Source organism: Eurosta solidaginis, chromosome 2 (genome assembly GCF_040869045.1).
Source record: "Eurosta solidaginis isolate ZX-2024a chromosome 2, ASM4086904v1, whole genome shotgun sequence".
In the NCBI taxonomy this organism is placed as follows: Eukaryota; Metazoa; Arthropoda; class Insecta; order Diptera; family Tephritidae; genus Eurosta; species Eurosta solidaginis.
The window spans coordinates 226714519-226734261 of record NC_090320.1 but is presented as its reverse complement, the minus strand read 5'-3'; the positions used below and the strand labels follow the sequence as shown (position 1 = coordinate 226734261).

Here is a 19743-nt window from a genome sequence, read left to right as displayed (position 1 = left end):
GCAAGTATAGCTCATTATATCGAGCGAGCGTGCGTGTAAAGGCAAAACTCATAACGGTTATGTTTGCATTCACATTAGTATGGATGCGTTAGAAGCGTTTTGGTTTTATACCTCGTATGGCTCAGAAACGGTAGGGATTTCATCCAATTCATAAAGGCGAAAAATATGCGATCTCGTTAAGTGCATGCACACTAACCGACGCGACATGTAGTGACAGCGTCGCTTTACTTTTTAGCCTAGTTGTAGCAACATTGACGCTCCTTGCCGCGTCGCGTAGTGCAGTTACGGTATGAATTGTTCCATAAGAATTCGTGCAAGTGTTGTACAGTGTAGTGCAGCTTAGCGTTTCCTTAGCTTTAAAGTACTTAAGTTATGACCACTCTAAGTTTAGTATGGTAAATTTAATTTATGTCACGTTAAGTCTTAGTTTACAGTATTATTTTATTCTATGTTTAGTTCTGTTCTATTATATATTACTCTCTTAATTCATGTTATTTTATGTAATGTTATGATATGTTATGTTACGTTATTTTATGTTACAATTTGTTTTGTTATGACATATTAATTTATGTTTATTTATGATATGTCATGTTATGTAATGGTACGGTATGTTATGTTATGTCAAGCTATGGAATGTTAAGTTAGAATTTGTGATGTTATGTTATGTTTTGTTTTATTTTGCTTTATTTTGTTATGTTATACTAAGCACTGCTTTGTTATGCTGTAATTTTTTTTATGTTATGCTATATTATGTTATGTACTGTTATGTTACACTGTAATATTTTTGTTATGTTATGTTGTATTATGTTACTTTGTCTTATTTTATGCTCTATTGTGTTATGCTATGTAAAGAAAGAAACAATTTTTTATGTTCATCTTATTCTACGTTGTGGTATGTCACACTTCGATGTTGCGTTTTATTTATAACGCTCTTTTGTGCTATATACATAAGCTCATTTAGACTATGTTATGTTAATTCAAGTTACGTTATGTTGTTGTGTTAAAATATTTGTATGGCTCTTATGTTTTTTCAGCGTATGTTATGTTGTCTGAAGTTATTTAAATTTGCTTTATTTATTGTTATGTTATGTTTTGATATGTAACACAATGCTATGTTGAAATTTTCATTTTGCAATTTGATTCTTGATACATCTTGTCATCGTATGTTATATTCGTTTAAGTTATATAATTTAACATGATTTCTTTTTTTGCGTTATATTATTACACACTACTATATGTTGCATTTTTTTCCTATTGCCGCCTTAAATCAGATGTTTTATGTTAGAGTATGTGATGATACTTAGTTATTTTATGTTATGATATGATATATTATGTTATGTTATGCTATATAATTTGTTTTGTCTTCGTATGTTGTGCTGCATTTCGTTATATCATGTCACCTCATTTTCTCTTAGGTTATGTTTAGTATTCTATTGATAAGTCTAGTTGTGTTACTTTATTTTATTCAATATTTTGCCGTTGTGTTATCTTATGTCATGTTGGTTAAAGTAATGAGGTACTTACTTAGCTTACGTTATATTAATTTATTTTATTTTTTATTATGCCTTGTTATGTTGTATTATGTTATGTTATGCTATTTTATGTTATACTATTAATCTTTGTTTAGCTTTAAATTATTACATTGTACTATCTTACGTAATGTCATGTTATGTTATATTATGTTTTTCACTTCCTTATTTGATGATATATAACGTGATATTATTCTATTTTATAAAAGGTATACAAAGACATTGTCATAGCCTCACATAACGGCTGTCCCTAATTAATCTCATTTTCTGCTTTGTTTGCTTTCTGTGGCCGCATCACCAGTTGCAACATAATTTCTTAATCTCATTGTGTCACTGAAAAATTTTTGTGCAACATCGCTGTTGAACTGTCGTTGTAGTAGCACAGAAAAGTGCCCATTTGATCACGCCAACCAGACGGTAATGGTAGTAAGCAAATGATGTTGCTGTAACAGTCAAAAACTTCAAATCTCAGCGAAATGAATGTAAAATTGAAATTGACTTGCAATGGAAGGGCATAGCGAGCACATACAAAGAGGGGGTCGACGCGTTGCGACAGGGATTCGAATGTGTAGCGCTGACCACCACTACACGCACCTACTCGGCTATGAGTGTTCGTAGTTAAGCCTTGAATGCATTTCAAATACTGCTAATTTTGACAAGTTTGAGGGAATAGAAGTTTTGAAATTGAAGTTTATTGGATGTGAATGATAAGGAGATCACTTAATTTGCTCTTTAGAAATGCAATCAACGCAGAAGGTCAGTAAAAGTTTATATGCGCATCACAGACTTCGTAATTACAAAGTGAGGGAAAACATACGCATACATCTAACGTTTAACTTAAACTAGCGAACTTTTCAACCATCATCCTGTGCTATGTATAATTTTCTTGCAAAGCATATGAATGTTAACAGTTTTTGCAAAGAACGGATAAATATGTTGATGACACTGTGGTTACAATCATAAAGCTTAAAACTCCACTAAATACCTTATGTCTATACTTCAGGTTTGGTGATAATGTTAGATAGATAATTTATTGAGGATTGCATTGCGACCATTGGTCTATTGTGCCCTCATCTCTGTCACAGCACCTCATCCAAGCCTTGATTAATCCTAGCAGTTCTCTTGGCTTGAGGGATCGAATTTGGGAACGCTCTGGCCATAGTGAGCCCATAAACTTAGCCATGCGTCTTGAGATTGCGTCACATTCCAGGAGAATATCAGAAAATCGGCATATGTTATTCGATAGTATGCCCAGTTACTGCATGTCGCTGTTCAGTCTACAATGTCCTGTAAGAATAGCTGTTAGGATTCTTAGGTTAAGTTTTGGTAGGCCTATTATTGCCCTATAGCGCGTTGTGCTAATACCTCCTAACAGCAACTTAGATTGTCTCAATCCAGGTATATTACGGCAGTATTCTTCTACCTTTTCCCTCTATTCTACTAACAAATGTCCCCTAATTTACTGTGGGCCAACTGGCAGGAATGGCTCGGGACTGTTGGGTGGTTCTGTTGCTGCGTATCTGGTCAGGCTGTCCGCCTGCTCATTACGCTCAACTTCCCTATGGCCTGGGACCCAGGCTAACAATATTATGTTTTGTGCTCCCAATGTTACAATGAACTTCATACCTTGAATTTCATTTTGGTAGGATGAAAAACTCTCCCTCTCAATATGCATGGTAGTACCAAGAATTACAACTACAGTATTGTCCGGGCCCCTAAGAAGTAGGTACCGTTAAGTTAAGTTAAAAGGACAGATCCGGTAAATTGCACCCTAGCTCGACACTTAGGCCACCAGTGGGGCCACTGTGATGCCCTTTACGGTAGGTAGCCCCTATTCTACTAGCTGCCGCAAATGGAATCGCTTAGTGGAGTCAATAAATTTCACTAACACCCTAACTTTACGCTTATTTTCCTCTGTAAGGTTATTAAAACTGACTAACCTAGAAAATCCAAGCTCCTTGAACTTAGTGCCAGACATTGGCACAAAAGATTCTGTACGATTTCCTTTTGCTATATACAGTTGCCGCTGCACGAGTAATTGTCAAGTTCATTTCCATCATACGAGCATCCTTTCAAGCAGTGACCAGTGAAGACCTTTACTAGAGAAGTGATCGCTATGATCAGAGTGAAAAGAGTGTTTGTTTATTCATTAACGTGAGAAGGCCAAACCAACCTCGATAACTTGCACGTTAGAAGCGCTGACCAGAGCGTATTCGCCCTGCCTATAGTTTCCGTGCTCGCATTTTGTTTAAAAAGAACCACAGGTATACCTCTGATTCGAGAAGAATATGGGCGATCGTACCTCTTCTTGGCCAGCTCAACAATTTAAAAGTTGCTTTCAGTATCCCTATGTCCCGCCTTCCCAATCAAGCTAAGCATTATCTGTGAAACTGCTGATGGCATCCTGAAGGGCTTAGGGCTGTTGCTTATTTGCTTCTTGTTGTCGTGTAGGATTGCACACTACAACATTCCAACAACCTGTTTCAATGGAAGGTGCAGCGCTGCTATGGTAGCTGCAAGATAGTGTTGATTGTCTCTGTCGGAGTGGAGAGAAACACGCCGCGTACAATGGCTGTATAATCCAGTGTTTTAATTTGGGGAAAAAAACCCCACGCAAAAACAATCGTTTTTTTTTTCAGGAGAAGCATGCATTTGTCGCTTTCTTTACCTGATCTGCTATATTGTCACCCTATAGAGTTTTCTACCCAAAACGATAGATACTAGACTATATTGCTTAAGTCTTGGTTTCTTCGAAAGCGGTGCCGCTATATACCAGCCGCTACATAGCGGAAGAGTACGTTGTCAAAAATGCTGCAATATAAAAGTAATTACGTGGAAATTAGGAAAACGATGAAGCTCACCTAAGGGGAAAAAGGATCACTTTAGCAAAAATTTCATCAATGGAATTGGCTGGATAAGCTCTCCCAGCTTTACAAAAAAGCGGTGCCGCTAATGACGGTGAGTATAGCAACCGTTCTTTAGCGGTGGTAATATAGCGGCACCGTTTTCCGAGTAAACCAAGCCTTTAAAGTCAGACTTTTGACGCCATCTAGAAGTGGTATAAGACTCGGTGTCTAGTGACTTCTTGTGAAGAGGACCAGTTCAGTTTTGGCACTCTACTTCCGTGAGACGTAGTAGTTGGTTATCGGTCAAAATAGCGAAAGGAAAACAACTCCTTGCTATCCCTGTTTACCAGCATGTGCAGTGTTTTTGCATCTAGCTCCGTGTGATCGCTCTGCGAGTAAGCAGGTTTTGTATAAACTCAATTAAACATTCGTCGATCCGCAGGCTACTACTATATACAAGAATACCACCAGTGTGTATTAATTGAAATTAAGCGACCTATCAATGACAGATACCAAAGAATTAAGAACAGACAGGTAGATCAGCCTGTCTCGTGTTGAGCTTATGAAAGAAGCGATTATATAGTATTCGTATTATTTTAAAAATAAATTAAGATAGGCTAATTTGGCTAGCAGACACTCCTCGCATGCTGAAAAGATTGTATCTTACAAGCAGATTTACCGTGTGCGTCCTGGCATCGGTTCAGCTACCATCCAACTTCTGGACGCAACTTATAAGGTTTTTGTGATCGGGAGAGCATGCCTCGCAAGCGGAAGGACCAGATGCTGAGCCAATGTCACGACAGCAGTTTACCAAAGAATAGCGCTGGGGCCCTCGGATATATTTTTTACAGGAAGTTATATTAGTTTATAGTGTGTAATTTTCTTTGCCAAAGTATATTGACTTCAATAAACAAAAGGAATGAAATATTGTTTTTAACCAATTAAAATTTTTTTCGTGCAAAAACTGTCAAAAAAGCAATTCGCTGAAAATTTACAAACGAAAATGATGTAAATCGCAAAAATTAAATAAAATTATGTATTATATATGTATGTATGTATACCCGGCAGACGATATTTTGCCCTAACTTTGGCCTACCTGCATAAGTTTTAAGAAGTTTTTACCTCTTATTCTCCCACCCCCTCTCTCTCCCTTTTCGTTATCTTTTATATACATCTACCACTGCCCTTCTCTTTTTCAGCGTCTCTTTCTCACTCTCCGTTTTTTCCCTCATTTGTTTTCTGCTCCGTCTATCCGTATCTCTTTATCTTCGACTAACTCTATCTATTTCTGCTTCCCCCTTCTATGTTCTCTCCAGTTCTTCTTAATTTTCTCCATCTCTTATTCCCAGTCCCTGTTCTAGTTACAGTCCCAGCCCAAGTCCAAGTCCCATTCCTACTCCCAGTCCCAGTCGAACCTGGTCCATTTGAATGAAAAAAAGTATCGTAAATACAAATCCAGGCAAAGGGCTACCTATAGATCAAAGGCCTGGCAAATGGAACCGTAAAAAGAATTTGTCCAAGTAGATCGGTCCCTGGTTCACTTTTCTGGTTGCTGTGAAGCGACCCTGCAAATTTGAATAAAATCGGCGGATGGGTTTCGGAGTATATAAGCTGCATACAAACGTACATCCTACTTTATATATATAGATATATTAAATCTCCTTAGTGCACAAACATTAGCAGATATACCTATAAATATACTGCCGAAGTTAAATAACGCTAGCGAATGCTGGCTTTTTTCACCATTCAGTATAATTCAACATATATGTATGTAACGCATAATGAGATGTGGTGAATATCCCACTCAAAGCATGTTTGCTTGAAAAGTTCAAAGCATACAAACGAACATACTAATGAAATCAAAGTGACATTTTTGGTGCGTGTATTTCTGTAGGATTGTAAACTCTATAAACTTCTTTCCTGCAGAAACTTCAACAACTTTGTTTTTTGCACAAACACTATCGTATCTGAAATCTATGCTCGTGGAAAACTTCATGAAAATCGGTAAAGCCACGCGGCACTTTTGCCCGGTCACCTTTTGGGTACGTCATATTATAATATTGTAACGAATATTAGCAGCACTAAGGGATATTATCATCTCTAAGCCGATGCTAAGCAGTGACTTGTATGCAAATCAATAATTCAATAATTATGTCTACACATATGTACGTACACACAGCGGAGAAGCAGCGCACAACCGCATGCATTAATCTGAGATTCTCCCGAAAGTATGCAATGGTTGTCCAAGTGTCGCTCACCCATACAAACACATGCAGATATCTTATCTGAGATGCTCCCAAAAGTAGGCAATTATAATTGTCTGTCGCTCACAAATACACGCGCATATGACAGCTATACACGTGCATCTGTAGTTATAATTATATAGAAGTAACTACGTAAAGGCCGCAACAGTAGAGGCACGACAATCAGTTTGATTTAAGACGCTTTCTGGCGAGCAATAGTAGTGTTATTGTGAAGAACTTTAATAAAGGCCATTTTTGCATTACTCAATATTGGAGTTATTTGTTTAACAGTTTAGCGATTCGAACGTTAGCAAAAGATTTGGAATAAGCGGAAATTCGTTACAATATTAATAGGTAATAGATATGGTAGCCCCTATTTACTTTTTCTTTCTCATTTTGTTACTTAGTTCGTACTTAAGGAAACAGGCGAAAGACGCTGAATGTATGCTGGAACATACATGATAAAAGAATTATTGGACTGAATAAACGAAGGGCAGTTGATTTACGACGCACACTACGACAAATATTTTCGTATACGTTAACAATGAAATTAAAAGAAAACTCTTGCGGTAATCGGCAATACTGCTATAAATTTTTTAATTGCAAAGTACAAGCTTTAGACATATGGCTCATAATCTCACTTAAGGTAGGAATAAAGGAAATTATGTAGTTCAGATCACATACGGCGGCAGTTTGTCGATTTATATTAAGGATTTCTCATAAAATTTGTTTACCATATGTTTCTTTAAACAAACTTAAAGTACAAACTCGGTCCTTCTACCAATGACCACCGCGTCGATTGTAAAATTTCAAACTAAAAAGAAAAAAATATCAAATAATTTGAAACACTTTCAGTTTTGAACGCAAAACTTCAGTAACATTTAAACTTTTTAAAACTAGTAGAATCCGCTATTCATTGGAAAAGTTTTTGTTTAAAATATTTTCATTAGCACCTCATTTGCCAGGGCAATTAACATTACAATCACTTAAAGAACAATACACAAGGACTTGAAACTAATTTTGTGCCAGCAAATATATATTTGTATGTACGTCCTCCGACCCTCCTACAACTGCGTAGAGAATGCATTTCGCACTAAACAATGAAGCAACAAAAATAAGGCAGAAATTGTGTAATTACGGCATCAAACTATGAAATGCAGGGAATAGAAGGAAGAAAAAGCGATAGGTAGAGGGAGGATTGAACAACTATTGTCAAACATAACAGCAAATTAATAAAATCAAAAATTAAAATACTTAAATAATTAGTTGACTATTGTAAATGAATGTGAATGACGGGAGCGAACGAGTGGAATGAGAGTGGGAAGGAAACAAATGAAAGAGCCAAAGCACAAGTAAACTTCATTTTCATTATTATTTATGTTAAAATGGAAGACCCGGCAGACGTTGTTCTGCCCTAAGTTTGACCTATCTGCATACACTTTTTCCTAATCCTTTTATTCACTTCCCCTCCGTATTTTCGCTTCATCTGTCTCCATCTTCGTCTCATTTTATCTCTTTCTCAGTCTCCTTCTACTTTTCTCTTCTCTCAAGTTCTTCTCATTCTTCTTCATCCCTTATTGTCTGTCCCAGAGGGTGGTATGTATTTTGCTCCAGTCCCAGTCCCAGTCCGACTCCGAGTCTCAGCCCCAGTCCGTCTCTAGTCTACTTTCCGGAAAAAAGGATCGTAAATATTAATATTACTAATATAGGCAAATTTATATACCAAATTTCAGGCAAATCGAATAGGACGTATGTAAATAGGTATGTTTGAACAAAATCGACCGGCGCATCTCTTCAAACACCGGCGACCAACTAACACACATTTTAGCCTTTCTTCTAATATATATAGATTTTTATTTTCCACACTTCACTATAATATTAAAACGAAATGCAGATATTCGTTGCTTTTGAACTTCGGCTTAAAAATTGCACATGGAACAACTAAATACTCTCCTGAATTAAAAAAATGTCTTAGTACCTCCAATCGAGGGCCCCTCAGAAACCCCGGACCCCCTCTCGCCGGCCCTGGTGAGTGCTATATATATATATATGTATGTATGTCAAGTTAAATAAGCACGTGCACAAAATATCCATTCCAACTGCACCACTGCGTATACGTAACATTTTATTATTACGTATAAGCAAATAAAAAAAAATTGCAATAAAATAATATTGCGACTATAAACTGAGATATAACCTATCCTATGTCTCAAGTTAGATCAAACTACACACGTGGTGCTAAACAAATTCAAAATCGGTTCAGTAGTTTAGGAGTTCATTGCGGCCGAAAATGTTGTGACACGCGTTTTTTATATATTAAGATTTATTTTAGTAAAAACGACAGCACTAAGAGAAAAGTTCAAAAAGCAAAAAATTAAAATCAGTAACATTTTAAAAACCAATAATTGTAAAACAAAAATTAATAGTGAAAACTTTGGCAACTCTTCAACGAAATTCAACAAAAAAGTGCGAAAAATTTACAAATAAAAGGAAATATGAATTGTAAAACAAGCAACGAAAGTTATCAGGCGGATGTTAAGGGTCATGAGTTGCTGTTAGCGCCCAAACTATTGGCACAATTCTTACATGTAGATCAACAAAAAAAACAGAAAATCGCTGCAAATTCAGCGATAGCTAGTGAAGTTGATACTTGTAACCTAAGCAAAACACAACGAACATTGTAAAAACATTCATAAGCTGAAACAACAAATGTAAAAATAACAAAAACAATCATAATATTTGATAAAACAACTAAAATATCTGTACTTGTTTGCCAGAATACAAACAAACGCTCTCTTGCATAGTCTATTGTTTTGAAAGCTGTGGTCACCCGGGGCTAAATTAAAAGCGGTTGGGGTAAAAGCGTGAAGGTGGAAAAGGGTGAGAGCGTACTCGAAAAGGAGTGAAAGGTTAAACAAGACTATAATGAAAATTTGTATGTTTGCGGTTGTAACAAACCAGAATAGTAGTTTGGCTCGTTACATCCGGAGACGCCTCACAATGTCAGGCAGTTAGCCAAATTGTGCACTCAATCGAAGATTTACAAAATTGACAAATGTATGAGGCGTTTTTGAAGCCTGCTTCTAAAAAGTGCTATTCTTATGTATTGATCGATTTCGAATCTCATAAGTATGTAGCAGATGCAATGTTAAGTACATGCATAAGAAAGTACTTATCCGGGCTTCATACAGTCGTTTTTCCTAAAGTCTAATATACCGTGACAATGCAAAAGACAGAAGTTGAGAATTACAGGTCTAATACTTGTTTCAGTAATTATGTATAAGAGAGATGAGTAGGAGGTAAAGGAGGGTGGCAAAGAGTAGAGAGTATGCAAGAGAAGTGGAAGTAATAGAGGTAACGGGAAAAGGATGGAAGACAGGATGGGGAATGGAGGGAAAGTGGAAAAGAGAAATAAGGACAAAAAAGAAAGGAATGGGAAAAAAGGTATGAGAAATGAGAAATATACAAAAAGAACGGAGGAGCTCGCGAGCAAGAAGAAGTATAATAGAATGGAGTGAGAAAAGAATCAGCAAAGTAGTCGAAAGTTAGGGATAGAGAAACCTTGTGAGAGAGGATGGAAAGCAAGTGAGATGCAGAAAATATAATAAGAATGAAGAAAGAAAAAAGACAGCGCGATATACCTTCGAAGATATTAAACCGAGCTTCCCTTCGTGCTACTTTATTCTTAGTGCCGAGGGTCAACTCTGTTTTATAAAAAAAAATGTTTTCCAATTCAAAGACTTTTTTATAAATATTTTGTTTTTTATAATTTTGCCCAGTTCTAGCAAAACCTGGGCAGTCAAGCATAAAGTTGCTTGCGGATTCCTCCTCATAATCCTACATGTAGCTAAAGACGTAAAAAAAAATAATGCAAGGGCCGAACTTTTCTTCCAATTTGCGTGATGCTCATTTCAATTTTTCCTACAAATTGGCAGGAAGGGACCTACATACATTTTTTATGCCGACTAGGAAAGCATCCGCAAGGCGCATAAATTTTCATCCAGAAGCTTTTCTTGGCTGAAATACACTCGAAGTATTTCAGTAGGGCGGTTGAACGGTCGAGTAACGGGCGGACTCGTACGGCGGTACGGAAGCAGCGGCGGGATAGAAGCAGCGGCTTAACGGCGGTAGGATGGCAAGCGGCCAGTGGCTAGTGTAGCAGCGGCGGGACGGAAGCCTTAACGGCGGTAGGGTGGCAGACGGCCAACGGTCGTCGTAGCAGTGGCGTGACAGATGCAGCAGCTTAACGGCGGCAGGACGGCGAACGACCAACGGTCGTCGTAGCAGCGGCGGGACGGATGCAGCGGCTTAACGGCGGTAGGATGGCAGGCGGCCAACGGTCGTCGTAGCAGCGGCGTGACGGGAAGGGGGTATTTGGTCATTGAGGCAGCGGGCCGCTCAAGCACCAAGATGGGCGACGGAGGGAAAAGTAGTCCGAAAATACCACTCGCGTCGTCCAGCCCTGGTGGAGGGTGACACGCGCCATGACAGCGCCCCTTCCAATCAGCTAGCTAGCCGAAGTGGTTATTTTGTCTTTAAAAAGACAACCACTCCCGCTGGCTCACCTGCGAGGACTGAATTGCAAAAATGCAAATTCGACGTTTATATGGGTGGTGCCGCAAACTGGTTGAGAAGTCAACACACCATTATTGTGATTTTCATTGGTTTGCTATCAGTGGTTGTTGGCTATACTATAAAAGAATAAGTATAAGTGGTTGTTGGATATGCTATAGAAAATTAAGTACAGGGAGGTTCATGTTTAAGTGATAAGGAAATACAGGAGGTTACGTTATTGTAACGCTACGTTACAAGTTGGATATCAACTCGAGAACTATCTGGTTAAATAATTAAATAATGATGTTGGATATCACCTCCGGAACTACATAGATATATATTCCGCTGGAAAAATTTGTTTTTCATGTTTGCTGGGTAAACAAAATCCAGCTGTTGCCGAATCTACAAATTATCTAGAAAAAAACCAACCCCAAAGGCGGCCTTCAACTGTTACTGAACAACTGCTGAGCAGTTTAACTGGAATTTAAATTTGACTAGAATTTAAGCAAACTTAGTTTAAGCTTAGCTTAACCAACTACTGCAAAACCGGTCCTTAGTGTCAAAAAACTGAAGCTAAAAAGACTAAACGGAAGAAGCTCCTATCTGAGTATTCAATGTTCGATTAGACCTGAACTCAAATCATTACTTGCATTTTTTATCAGATGAAGCAACACCAAGGGGTCCAGAGTTTATATTTCTAGAGTTCTGTAGATATGTCAACTACTTTGTGAAATGTTTTCCCTTAACTAGTTAGCTCTAAATTTGGGAATTAAAAACCACACTGACTTAACATAAAGGGCGTATCGCTAACCCTGTAATGAATAAACAATGACCGAATTGTTTAGTATTGCAATTATACTTTAGCTACTTGTTAGTCAAGTGTACAAATCTATACAATATTTTTTTTATGTTATTCGCATTTACTTGAATATTTTCTCATTCATTCATTGCATTTGTTGTAACTACACACTTGTTAAACATTGTTGTTACGATTTCTAAAAACTTTTTCTCTCAGCAAAGTTGCATTTCGTGGCATTTTTTTTTTAAGTTTGTTTTTCTGTTTTTTTTTCTTGTTTGTTATCTTTTTTTAATATCTCGTTTACTGAGTATTAGTTTATTTTTTGGTAAAATTTTTTTTTTCTCTTTTTCTTTTCTTTCAACAACTCTTAGTTATTTATTTAATATGTTTTTGTAAATTTGCGGTTGTCACAAGTGGTTGTCATTTTGTGTTGTTACAACTGTTGTTGTTGTTAGCTTGCACTTGTTCTCGTTTTTAATGCTTTTCACTTTTATATTTAGTCATTATTTCTGTTGTTTTTGTAGTACGAGTATATCCAACGCTACTTGAAAATTTATTTATGTACAAGTGCGCATAATTAAATGGGAGAAAATGCTCAAGTTTCATTTGTGTACATTTCCGTTTCCGCTTTGATTACTTTTCCACTTAACGTTACGGTTAGTTTTAGCGAAGCGTGCTTCTACAATATTATGACCATTATTCAAGTCATCGTCGCCGGATTTGCTGCGTTTTTCCTTGTCATTCAAAATAGCACTTAGTTTGCCTTTGGGTTAGTGCAATATTCATTCTACTAATAGTTGTTTTCAGTTTAAAATGGTGTCTCAAGTCCTCTTGTTTTGTTAGTCACTCCACTCTTCATTCTAAATCATTTACCTTTATTTATTTGTCAGGATCGGGTCACTTCAAGCAGAGTGATTTAAATTTTCAAGTTAATATTAAATACAATTTTAAACAAATTTCAGCATCGGGAAGCCCGGTATGGATGTTTGCAAATATCTCTCCGAGAAGATTTCAAACCTGCTTCTAGGATAGAATAGAGTTATTTGACCTAATATCTATATTTCTTAAGTCCAACGCTGTTGAAACAGAATAAGTAAAAAATCCAAAAATGGCGGTATACAATCGGTACTACCGATAAAGCTATACATGATCTGAAAGGCTACACACAAGGTTCGACTTTCTTGCTTGTTACTATGAATTTTTTTATCTCATAATGGTAATACTCAAAACTGCTATGTCAGTATTATAGTTTTTGCAAACTGTGTAGTAAATATTACCACATAAGCAGATAACCTGATAACAAACGTCACGAAAATACCCCAAGTAATTTACTTTTTTTTTTTTGTTTTTTCGGTAAGGGCTGCCAAATCGGTTGCCAGAATTTTTGAGAACATTTGAGTTTGTATTACTCATCTATCCATCCATCCGAGAGCCTTACGTCCGAAGATTTTGCCACTTTTTCTGACCACGATTAAGGCTCTGACCTCCACTTTTATATCAAGTTTTTTCTATAAATTTTTTTGTGTTTGTTATAAGAGAAAAATACAAAATTTGTACACTAGCTATTCTTTTTCATAGGTCGCTTTCTATTCTTGTATGTATTATGTGTTCAAAATATGAGCCAAATCGGACCACAAATACGATTTTTGTGAATATCTCGATCATTGCGCCACCTAGCGGCGATTTTTTCATATGTCCCTTTCCATTCTTGTATGTATAATGTGTTCCAAATATGAGCCAAATCGAACCACAAATACGATTTTTCTGAATATCTCGATCCTTGCGCTACCTAGCGGCGGCGATTTTCTCATAGGTCGCTTTCTATTCTTGTATATATTGTGTGTTCCAAACATGAGCCAAATCGGAGCAAAAGTACGATTTTTGTGAATATCTCGATCATTGCGCCACCTAGCGGCGATTTTTTCATAGGTTGCTTTCTATTCTTGTATGTATTATGTGTTCCAAATATGAGCCAAATCGGACCACAAATACGATTTTTGTGAATATCTCGATCCTTGCGCCACTTAGCGGCGATTTTTTTCATATGTCGCTTTCTATTCTTGTGTGTATTATGTGTTCCAAATATGAGCCAAATCGGACCACAAATACGACTTTTGTGACTATCTCGATCCTTGCGCCACCTAGCGGCGATTTTTCATAGGTCGCTTTCTATTTTTGTACGTATTATGTCTTCCAAATCATCGGGTTCTGAACTATACTCAAAGTTTCAAGCTTGTAGCTTATCGGGAAGTTACTTAAATTCCAATTACAAAATTCGTGTCAATCAACTCAAGCTAAATAAAATTTAAAAATGGATATGATGCGTTTTTTCTTAATCTTTTGGACTTTAATAATAGTTTTTTTATACATATATTTTTTATTAATGACAAAAAAATTATTATTAATAAGAACAAGTAAAGGTGTCTAAGTTCGGGTGTAACCAAACATTATATACTCAGCGTGAGCTTCAATTGTATATTTTATTTGAGATAAATTACTTTTCTACATAACACGTGGCAACGCCCGTTTAAAAAATTTCTCCCCATTTCCTCTTACAATAAAACTTGATAAGTGAAATATCAGTGATTCAAAACTCTCTTTTGCTATTATATAGGTTATTATGCTAGTCTACGACCCTTTTAAACTTGTTTTATATCTAAGTTGCCGTGGTCTGTAACCGATCCCTTCCACTTCTACTAGAAATATTTCCTGCTATAAGAAAAGATTGTATACAAAATTTCATTACGATATATTAATGTTTCTTCGAGTTATGGCTCCCGAAACATAGAAAATTGCTTAGTCATAAAAGGGGCGGTGGCACACCCTTTTTCAAAAATTGTAGTGTTTTCCAATTTAATGTTATATAATTCAATTTAAAAAGTAAAATTCTATCGATACAAAGCTCCATTTCGCTAAGATATAGCTTATTGTTTTCGTCTGCGACCCTTTTAAAAAATTTTATATAAAAGTGGGCGTGGTCTTTAACCGATCTCATCCATTTTCTAGAAATATTTCCTGCTGTAGGGAAAATCTGTGTACCCAATTTTATTACGATCCGTTAATTCTTCTTCGAATTATGGCTCCCGAAACATAGAAAGTTGCTTAGTCATAAAAGGGGCGGTGCCACGCCCATTTTTTTAAATATGAAGTTTTTCCTATTTGTTGTTATAAATACACTTGAGAAATGAAATACCATTGAAATAAAGCTCTTTTTTGCAAAGATATAGCTTATTTTATTCGTCCACGACCCTTTTAAAAATCTTTTATATAAAAGTGGACATGGTCCTTAACCGATTTCGTGAATTTTTCTTCAAAGCATTCCTTATAGTAATGGCAACCTCTCTGCCGAATTTTGTTACGATATGTTTAACGATTTTTGATTTATGATTAATTATATTTGTAAAATTGATTTTATCACAAATGGGCGGTGCCACGCCCATTTTAAAATTTTTATTTAATTTTTATCAAGAGTTTCAGTATCAGGCCACACGTCAAATTTCAACATTCTAGGTGTATTATTTACTAAATAATCAGGTTTTTTGTGTTTTCCAAAATGTTATATATATAAAAAGTGGGCGTGGTTATCATCCGATTTCGCTCATTTTCAATACCAAGCTATTCTGAGTCCAGGTAAGCTCGTGTACCAAATTTGGTGAAGATATCTCAATATTTTCTCAAGTTATCGTGTTAACGGGCAGACGGACGGACGGACGGAGGGGCATGGTTCAATCAAATTTTTTTTCGATACTGATGATTTTGATATATGGAAGTCTATATCTATCTCGATTCTTTTATACCTGTACAACCAACCGTTATCCAATCAAAGTTAATATACTCTGTGTGCAAAGCACTCTGGTAATTATTATTCTTTTTAAAAAAATAGCTCTTATTTTTTGTTCAGTTATATTCACATATGCACAGGTAATTCTCAAACTTTTTGTGAAATGTTTTAAGTATATATTCAGATTGCATCATCAAATAAAAAGTATTTCTCAATAAGAGAAATATATGAAATAAAATAATTTAAAAAAAATGTTTAAGTTAAACGGTTTTATTGAAAACAATACTTACATGAAGTAACAATAATACTAAAAGCTAGAAAATAATTAGGTAGGCCCTAGGTACTAGTCATCACACTCCTCACCAATCTAGGGCGTTGATCAGAGAATTAAATAAAAGCGTCGTGCACGTGAAATTTCTAAAAATGTAAGGCGTAACATAACCTGATTAAGGTTCAGTTGGTTTTACTTATGACTATCAATAGAAATTTGACGAATCACGTATTTCAAAAATATATGACGTAAACGTAACTATTTGATGAAATTTGATGAATTTTGAAGCGTCTATCCGTAAGAAAGGGGCAAAAAAATACAGTTTATATGGGGCATATAATATATGTACCACCGATCTCTATGATTTTTTCAGACAACAATATATGCTATATGCGTAAGCATTCGTTGAAATTTGAAGCCTGTAGCTCATAAAATAGGGCAGTAATTACGAAAAGTTTCTTATCTGAACAATCGGTTGTGGGGGATATATACTATATATACGACTGATATCATCAATTTTTTCAGGCAACAATATGTGGAATATACGGAAGTGTATGGTGAAGTTTGAAGCTTCAATCTGTTAAATTGAGTAAGATATTACAAAAATCCTCTTTTTCTGAAAAATCGGTTGTATGGAGGATATATGCTATAGTGGCCCAATCCGACCGGTTCCGACAAATGTCTAATCGGACACCCAAATACACCTGCTCACCAAATTTTATCAAGATATCTCAAAAATTTAGGGACTAGTTTGCATACAAACAGACAGATGGACAGACGGACATGGCTAAATCAACTCAGCTCTTCAACCTGATTATTTCGGTATACTTAATGGTGGGTCTATCTATTTTCCTTTAAGGACTTAAATTTTTGGGTTTCGTGACGAAATTAATATACTATTTCATTTTCATGAAAGGTATAAAAAAATAGATGGGTACTAATTGAAAAAATTACCACTCCCACTAATGATCAAGCACAAACCGTTCATAAAATGAGAACGAAAATTTTAAATCGACCACAAGTCGTTCTCGAAGCGTGAGAACGAAAAATCTTAAATCAAGCCCCAGTAGTGCGTGAAATGAGCGCACAGAAGATTCACACATCGTTACCAAACCCGTTATTATATGAACGGTGTGCTTGGAAAAACTCTTCTTAAAACTAGCCCATCGGTCAGGAGTTAAGAAAAGACGTACTTAACTTTTGTCACCGAATGTTCTTAATTTTAAATTTGTTTCGTTTGTTTTAGAACGATTTTTTCCCAAGAGTGTAGTAATTGTAGGGTACTACAAATTTGTACAATGTTTTTAGACAACATCACCTCTCTATTTATCCTCTTTTATCAAATTTCTCCAAACAACCTGTAACGCCAGCTTTTTACCTCACGGGCATAAGCGAGAGGCAACATGTGTCCATGGTAAACGCAGCAGGATTGATGCAGGTGGCAGAAACAAAAGGCGCTAGCAGCACGACGTTTGCAGCAGCCACAATGTTGCAGAAGGCTTAGCAAGATTATGGAAAATACACGTATGTTACATCTAAAAGCTAGTTAGTGCGAGTGTGTGGGTGTATGATTGTGTACGTGTACGGGAAATCCGATAGGTGTGTTGTATATGTACTTGTTAAAATTTTCCGTTTTTTTTTTTTTTACTTAACGTTCCATGCCCCAGCAGTAGGTATAAAAGGGAGTAAGACAAGGCAACGGGCCAAAGTTTCAATAAATCTGTGCAAGTGCGAAGTGTAGTGATACCAAAACACAGTAGTACAAAAAAAAAAAAAAAAAATAAAAAAAATTTCAAAGTGAAAGTTAAGTGCGCGTATAAATTCACGTTAAAAGTGCGGGCGCAAAATAAATAAACGCGAAGCGCTAAAATTACCCAGGCAGCCCCAGGAGCGTGAGGGGAATCCTCCCCAGGTATTGTCACGGCTATAGGCCCGATATAAAGGTAAGTGATATCCGTGCTCTTTGTTGCTAGGTCTTTCCCTTGGCTTACGAACAGGGGCATGGACTGTCCAGTCCCCAACGTTAAAGCAAGGCAAATGAAACCCGCAACTGCTTTAACCCTTGCTGCTAGACATGCTTATGTCGATGCAAGCAACGGAAATCCAAGCAGACAAAGAAAAAAATAATTTTTTGTGTGTGTCCGCGTATAGTAGAGGCGGATATACATTTATATAAACCTAATTAGGACCTTTTCTTTGTATTTTTTTGTTTTAGTTCACATCCCATCCATGAGGGAGGAAGGGCCATCAGCTCGCTCAACACTAAACAACAACAACTGGACGACGCATTGGTATGTACCGCACACGCCAACTGTCACCTCGCACAACACACAGAAACAACACCAGGTAATACGATACAGCCGTAGAGCAAATACCTAATAGGAAGCACAACTTTTTTAAAGTCGGTGACGGCAACAACAACAACACTCATTTCGCCAGACACGCATCAGGAAGCGGACATTTTTTTACTAGCGGCATCAACCCCGGGAGACGGTCCAGTCCAAAAATCACCGAAGGAAGTGGTTTAGTTTATAAGTTTTTTTTATTTTATATTTGTATGTAATACTTTAAAGCTGCAAAGAAGTTTGATTTTATACGTATGAAGAGAGATGCTTTGGAAAGGCGTAGGTAGCTGAGGTAGAAGGGGTGAAGAAAGGCACCTAGGCTTTTAATTAGTTTCCCTTTAATTCATTTTTTTTTTGTTTTTTTTTTAAATATTGGAAATTTTCTTTCGACTTCGTTTTTCGTTTTTGGTTGCGGACACATAGGTAAAAGGTGCGGAGTAAATCCTTTTGAAGTGATCTTCACTTTGATTTTTGCATTTTTTTGCACTCGCTGGAGTTAATTACTTCATCTCACCAGCGATTTCGTAAGAATTTTTTTCACGTCTTCCCTTTTTTTTCATTTTTCGCTATTTTTGGTATTTGCCCCTATTTTTGTTTTGGGTTTTCTTTGCCTTTGCTACTAGCCCATATACATATTATTTTATTTGCAATTTTTCTTGTGCCTTTTTTTTGCCAAAGCACATGTCTTAGGTTAAACTATTTTTCGACCCGTTTTTAGGGATCTTAGCCTTTATGATTGCTAGGGCATAATTCAACCCCAAAACCAGAAACACCACAAAAGAAAAAAAAGAAGAAAAAAAAAAAACACACCAGAAACACATATTTGCTTACCAAACAAGAAATACCTTTATTAAGGACCTTCCGATTTCGCGGCTCCAAGACGCACATTAGCTACACACACCGCCCGTGTTTGGCCGCCTCCACCTTTTTTTTATTCTTGGCAGTTTTTTTGATATTAAAATTTTGTTATTCCGATTTTTGTTAATAAGACGACACGTTACTGCTAGCGCATACAATTGCGACCACATGGTGTCAAGTCTCACAAACTAATGTCCCAAAGTTAATGATAGGTGATAGAGCGGAGTGATCACGCTCCCTTTATGTATGTATGTATGTATGTATATTAGCATATGTGTTTCGAGTTACTTTTTTCAGCAACAGGTGCTCAAGAGCGACGGTACCAGAGCGACGGAGTGACCAGGTGAGTGCAAATACAAAACATAAAAACCTATATGCACTTATGTATGCACATAGATTAAGCTAGGCGCTCCTAATTCTATGAATTTTGAATGATTAGCGGCGAGAGCATGAAAATAGATGTATGTGCATGCATTGTAGGTGAGGAAAAAAAAATATTATACAAACATACATAAAC

The 19743-nt window shown here is 36.5% G+C and overlaps 1 protein-coding gene across 4 annotated transcripts in view; it reads left to right on the top strand.

The window, feature by feature from the left end:
- fred (friend of echinoid) overlaps positions 1-19743 on the top strand; it is an 804301-nt gene that overhangs the window by 699287 nt on the left and 85271 nt on the right. The window lies entirely within an intron of this gene.